This window comes from Dipodomys spectabilis, unplaced genomic scaffold (genome assembly GCF_019054845.1).
Source record: "Dipodomys spectabilis isolate Male_0828 unplaced genomic scaffold, ASM1905484v1 ptg000006l, whole genome shotgun sequence".
NCBI classification, from domain to species: domain Eukaryota; kingdom Metazoa; phylum Chordata; class Mammalia; order Rodentia; family Heteromyidae; genus Dipodomys; species Dipodomys spectabilis.
The window spans coordinates 12260380-12267342 of NW_024870683.1; the positions used below are offsets into that span (position 1 = coordinate 12260380).

Consider the following 6963-nt stretch of genomic DNA (forward strand, 5'->3'; position numbering starts at 1 on the left):
CTACTCTGGAACTAGACTGATTCTTATCCAAACTGCCGCTCTTTAGTACTTAATCACTGTGCCTTGGGGAAAGGGAGAGGGATAAAAACCTACCTCAAACGGTCCTTGTGAGATGGGTGAAATAGATGAGTTCATATTTATAACTCTCAAAATTATTACCTAAAGTTTTATGAAATATATATGGTAAAAGCACAAATGTGCATGTGCTCATAAAGTCTCAGAATCTGAACATACAGAGCAGAACATGAGAAGCACATGCTGATTAGCAATCAAATCTTAAAGCCCTGTGAAGGTGGTCCCAAACTCATGTTAATTAATGTGGTTCAGAAAGACAGGTTATTCTATCCATTTCATTAGGCAGTTGAGGAGGGATTAAGACTAAGCTCTTCAAAACCATCTTTCTGTTATTCATAGGGAACTAACAGGACTGGAAGACTGAAACAAAATTATTTATTTCACTTATCCTGATCCCAAGTTTTTATTTCTAACTACAACTCTGGCTTACCCTAAAGGAGAGAGGAATGCTAAAAGAAGATTCTGATATTCATCTGTCTTCTTTTAATACAAAAATGGTTTCCAAACTGGGCGCTGGTGGCTCACACTCAGGAGGCTGAGATCTAAGATTCGTAGTTCAAAGCCAGCCCGGGCAGGAAAATGTGTGAGATTCTTTACCTCCAATAACCACCAGAAAACCGTTAGTGTCTCTGTGGTTCAAGTGGTAGAGCATTAGCCTTGAACTGAAGAGCTCAGGGAAAGCACGCAGTCTCAGGGTTCAGGCCCCACGGCTGACACGCCCATCCCCCAAAAAAAGTTTCCATTAGTTAAGGCAACCTGTAAGCTTTTACAGTTTTTTCACTATGTGTTACCAGAGATGAAAGTAAACTGCACAGACCACTAAGAAAAATTACACTTAGACACACACACACCCTCAACCTCTTTAGTCGAATGTTGGGTCTCCAACAGTCTACTTCAATTGCCAATTCAGCCATCATTTTGTATCAGACTGTAAAATGTATGCCATATCCATTACCACGTGTTCACTCTACTTGAGAAATGGAAAAACATGTTTCATACTAGGAACTTTAAAAAAAATCATTTAGCAATTGCTCTCATGTTCACTTAGATTTTTCACAGCACAGCAAATCAAATCGCTCTTCTACAGCAGGTTTTGAATAGGGGTTAGCCGCTCCAGACTCTGGGACCAAACTCACATCACTGCTCCTCTGCTGTAGTTGAGTCCCAGCAGTTTTGAAAACGAATTTCCCATCTTCCTTCGGGAGATACTGCTGCAACAGCTGGTGTGCTAAGTATTCAACGGAACCGTATTCCCACTATTTGTCCTGCCAATCGCCCTATTACCTGTCCTGGTGTCCAACTTCTCCCAGGCCACACCCTCAAAAACACAAAAACCACGGACAGCCAGCACAGTGCACTCAGCTTGGATGGCTCCCTCTCCAATCCAATCCCTGACACTCGAGGGTGTCTCCGAACTCCATGAAGGACCCAGAAGCATCTACATCCCGATAGAGCAGGTGACTTAGGAGGAAGGGGCGAATGCAACAGTCAGCCAGGGACCCACGGCGCAGCTCTCCCGGCCGGGGAGACGAGCGGTGGGTTGGGGGCCTGCCCTCCCCCTACTCGGCGTTTCCAGTCCAGCATCCCCAAGACCACAGCCTCCGATGGGGAGGGGCGCCGCGGGGGCGCTGTTTATTCTAGAAGCTGTCAGTTAGACCCACGAGCGGGGACCAGGGGGGGCCCAGCCACTCACAGCGGCCTAAAAACTCTCCGAGACCCGAAATCGCGCAAACCGGCCCGGGCCGCTGGAGACGCCTCGTGTGAGCGGGGGGGGGGGGGGGGGGGGGGGGGAGGGGGGGGGGCGGGGCCCCGCACAGACCCGAGCGGCGGGGGCGCCCCTGAGGGGACCCCGGGGCCATCCGCCCGCCACGGGCCGGCCCGGGCCGGCCACGGCCCGCCACGGCCCCGCCAGGGCCCGCCACTGCCCGCCACGGCCCCGCCACGGCCCGGCCACGGCCCGCCAGGGCCCCGCCACTGCCCGCCACGGCCCCGCCACGGCCCGCCACGGCCCGGCCCGCCGTCTGGGCCGCGCGCCGACGGAGGGGCGACAACCCGCGCATCGGGAGGGCCCAGCCCCACGAGTGGCGGCCGCTCACCTGAGGACCCGGCCGAAACCGACAAGCGGAGGCGGAATGGAAGAGCGTGTGAGCCGAAGGCCACAAGACGACGGCGTGCGCACAGCGGGCAGAGCCTCTCGCTCCCGGAGCGTGTTTTCAAACGCTCCGTCCTCACGCGGCCGCGTCTCCTTCCGCCGCCCGGAAGTGAGAGCCCCTCCCGCGCCGCGCCGCACTCACGTGACCGCGGCCCGCAGCCGCGCGCAGCCAGGAGGAGGGAAACTGGAGGGGTAGGCCACGCCCGTTTGGGGGCGGGGCCACGGCGGAAGCCGCCGGGAAGGGGCGGGGCGGGGCGGAGTCTAGCCGGGGACACCCGGACAAAGCAGGGACCTAGCAGGGACCTGAGATCTCATCCCTCCTACCTAACCTGTGTCCCTGAGGACGTCTCCCAGGTTAGTTGTGAGTTTTCTTCTTCCTCCAGTGGATCACGGTTCTTCAGACCTGGAGACGCATCCAGAGGAGAGTATAAAATGAAATGCATGGAGCAAAAGAAAAGTTTAGAGACCACGAGGATAAGATTTCAGGGGGCCTTAGCCTGGAAGTAAGAAGAGCAGATAAGAATTAAAAGAAAGGCAAACTAACAGCTAGGGCCTGAAAGTTTTAGTGCTTCCTCTAATCCAGTATTTTTTAGCCTATCATTCCTAGTGAAAATGTGTGCCAAGAGAAGGTAAGAAAGAAAAATGCTTAGAAAGAAGATGAGAAGGGCAAGAAGAAAGAACCTTTCAGGGGTAGTCTTGCCCAAGATTGGCATGGTAGCATAGAAGAAAAAAAAAACTCCCAAGTATGGAGTGTTGACCTTGATTTAAATTTGTCTCTACAAAAAAAAAAAAAAAAGAATGTCTCTACAAAAAAAAAATTGTTTCTACAGTTTACCAGATATAAGACAGTAGTGTCTTGTAGCATATATTGAGCCACACTCAATATGATAGGTAGGAATAAAACAAAGATGTCAGGAATCTGGGAGAGGAAACACTGAAATTAGGACTGTGCCTATTCTGCCATCAAGCTTAAAGATATAGTACCCTCCCAAGAGCCCATCCCAACTTTTGCTAGCAACACAACCACAATCAGTCTTGGATCTACCATAAAGGCAACTTTTTGGAAGTCTTTGGCATTCTATGGTATTCAAAACTGTGAGATTTTGGGCTGGGAAGGTGGCTTAGTGGTAGAGTGCTTGCCTTGCATGCATAAGGCCCTGGGTTCGATTCCTAAGCACCATATAAGCAGAAAGAGCTAGAATTGACACCACGGTTCAAGTGATAGAGCTCTATCCTTGAGTTGAAGAGCTGATGAAGCACGCAGGCCCAGAGTTCAGGGCCCATGACCAACCAAAAGACAAAAAAAAACCCTGTGAGACTGGATCAGTAAGGAAAACGTTTGTCAGCTAGACATCTACTCTGAGTTCCTAAATCATATCTATCTGCTTAGTTAACATATCCTTCAGATACCAAAAATACATGTCATGACCCACATGGTTCAAAATTCAACTCCTTAATATCTCTTAGGAAATCTCTTCTTACAGCTTCTTCATCTCAAGAGCAAGTCCATCTTGCCAGTTAACTCAAGCCAAAATCTAGGTTTCTCTCACACCTTACATTGTAATCCATAAAGAAATACTGTTAACTCTGCCTTCAAATGCATCCTGACTCCCACCCCCTTTCACTACCTCACCAGGTACCGCCAGGGCAAGCCACCTCTTCATCACTGCTGAAAAATCTCAGAACAAGTCTTTCTGCTTCCATCATTGTGTCTCTTTTTCTTTCAATGTGTCATTAGAGAAGCTGTATGATTATTTTAAACTATAGGTCAGATTGGGTCTCTTCTGTGTAAAACTATTCATTGCCAGGCCTTCCCACCTCCATTTCATCAGGGGGGAAAAATGGCAAAGTCCTTCTGATAGTCTCAAGGCCTTCCATATTCTGCTCACAACCCTCAGCCTGTGAGCACTCCTACTGTCTTCTTTATACTATGCTTCAGCCACACTCATTTGTTTGTCTAATTGATACATGAAACAAGCACCTACATGCCATTAGTCCTTTGCATTAGCTTTTCCATTTGTCTGATTTATGCTTTCCTCCCTTTCCTATAAATCTATATGACTAACAACCTTTCCTTGAACCTGCTCAAATATCTGCCCAGGCACGTTTACTCTGACCACCACAGTAAAAATCACAACCTGCCTTGCCCTGGGAGTAGCCATCCTCTTCCTTTTATTATTATTTTTCTTATAACATTATGTTCTAACATACAACATGATTTACTTTCTATTTATCCTGTCCATTACTAGCATGTAAGCTTCATATGGAATCTTTGGCTATTCTGCTCTATGTATATTAAGCATACCTAGAGCAGTTGTTGGTGTGTAGTAGGCCCTTGAATAAATGTCTAGGAACCCCTTTCAATATAGTAGCACTCAACCACAGTAGCTCTTATGGATGCCCAACTTTTTGCTCTAAGACAAAGGTAATAGACTCAGCAGGTAAGCAAACTTGGGGTAGCTTGACTGACAGCAGTACTCATGACCTGGGTAAAAGAAACATGCAGTCTTTAGCAACAGAAAATGTTTGTCATGAAGGAATGCAAATGTCATTTTCAAGCAGATACCAAAACATTTATTTGTGTTGTGATTTGAATATTGTGCGTCCCTCTGAAGGGTTTTGTGTTGAATACACTTAGTCCTTAGCTGGTAGCTTATTGAGAACTAATTGTTTTATGATGGAGCCAGTTTTATCCATGGTTTAACCCCTTGATGAGTTCATCCACCATGAGGTGAGCAGCTTTGCTTTCCTATACCCTAGTTGCTGGCGGTGGCGGGGTGGGGGGGGGTTGAGGTGGGGGAGACACACAACATAGCAGTGGAGCCAAGCTGAAAGTGACCTGGCACATCTGAAATTGTGAGTCAAAATAACTCTTTCCTCCTTTAAGTAGGTTTTCACAGTGCTGAAAAATGACTAACACAATCAGTGAGCAAATACATTTTCTGGCTGATTTTTAAATCTGTATGTGCCAAACAAAGTATGATCAGGTTGCTAGTTTACTACTATCTATAGTTTATGATACAGAAAGTTTATACATAAAAACAGGCTTTCCCAATTCTTTTTAACAAGTGAAAACAGTTACAGGGATTGTCTGATACCATATCAGAATAAAAATACCAAGAGAAAATTTACTATAAACAAAATGGGAATTCAGAAAGAACAATGACATAAACATTCAGAAATTGATAGTCTCCACATACACAGATATTAACCTGTTAAAGATGGGGAAAGAGGCCCTATTTAAAATAGCAGTCAAGCCAGGCACTGGTGGTTCATACCTGTAATTCTAGCTTCTCAGGAGGCTGAGATCTGAGGATCATGGATTGAAGACAGCCCAGGCAGAGAAGTCCATGGGATACTTATCCCCAATAAACTACTCAGAAAAAAATTTCAGAAGATACTGTGGCTCATGTAGTAGAGTGCTAGCCTTGATTTAAAAAACTCAGGGACAGTGCCCAGGCTCTGAGTTAAACCCAGGACCAGAAAAGAAAAAAAAAAGATTAAAATAGCAATCAAAGCAGATAAAATTCTATGGTTTGGATTTGAATAGTGAACATCCTAAAGGTGACAATTCCCCTTAAAATTAATACATTATAAAGTCAGCTTCTTAAGTCAGTAGTCTAAAGATGACTAGGTTACGTAAACACAGAGGCATACTGATACCTCTGTTCTATATTGATTTTTACATTCCAGATATATGCCCAATAGTGTTATAGCATGGTCATCAAGGAAGCCTATATTTAGTTTTTTGAGGAACCCACAAACTGATTCCCATAGTGGTGAGACACTGGATTACATTCCCACCAACAGCCTAGGTGATCCTTTCCCACATCTTTGCCAGCATTTATTAGTTTGCTTTTATGATTTCCATTCTGACTAGGGTGAAGTGGAAACCTCGTATAGTCTTGATTTGCATTTCTTTATGGCTGAGGGTGCTGAACATTTCTTCATATATTTATTGACCATTTGTACTTCTGACTGGCCTTTTTCATGTATTCATTGGACATTTGTACTTCTCTACTATATTTTAAATTCATTTTCCCATTTGTTAATTTGATTACTTGTTTCTTTGCTATTTTTTAGCTCTTGTATGTTCTGAATGTTAAACTTTCTTTGGGGGGCGGTCCGGTCGTGGGGCCTGAACTCTGGGCCTGGGTGCTGTCCCTCAGCTCTTCAGCTCAAGGCTACCACTTGAGCCACAGCACCACTTCTGGCTTTTTTTCTTTTTGCTTATGTGGTGCTGAGGAATCGAACCCAGGACCTCATGCATGCAAGGCAAGCGCTCTACCACTGAGCCACCTTCCCAGCCCCATGAATATTAATCTTTTATCTGATGAATAGTTGACAAAATTTTTCTTTCTGTAGTTTCTGTGTGTGTCTGTGTGTGTCCATGTGTGTGCGTGAGCACACGCACATACACTGCTACTAGGATTTGAACTTAAGGGTATTGTGCTCTCTTGCTCACCTTTCTTGCTCATGGCTGGTACTCTATCACTCTGAGCTATGATTCCAGTCTGGGTTTTTGCTGATTAATTGGAGATAGAGTCTGGAGGATTTTTCTGCCTGAAATGACTTCACACATCCTCCAGGTCGGGTTACTGAATAGCTTGGGTAATATATTGTTCAATCTCTATGTATTTGAATGTTTTCAATTGTATTATATTAATTGTATCAATCACAATCAAGTAAAACTAGAAAACAAACCACAGAAAAGGTTGAAATACATGGAGATTGAA

At 45.5% G+C, this 6963-nt stretch overlaps 1 protein-coding gene across 2 annotated transcripts in view; it reads right to left on the reverse strand.

The window, feature by feature from the left end:
- The window catches only part of Tex10 (testis expressed 10), a 43719-nt gene extending 41383 nt beyond the window's left edge, over positions 1 to 2336 (reverse strand). For both annotated transcript variants that reach the window (XM_042695303.1, XM_042695298.1), the window contains exon 1: positions 2172 to 2336. The gene's annotated coding sequence lies outside the window, so the exon portion shown is untranslated. The remainder of the gene's footprint in view (positions 1 to 2171) is intronic.
- Positions 2337 to 6963: the final 4627 nt, after the last annotated feature.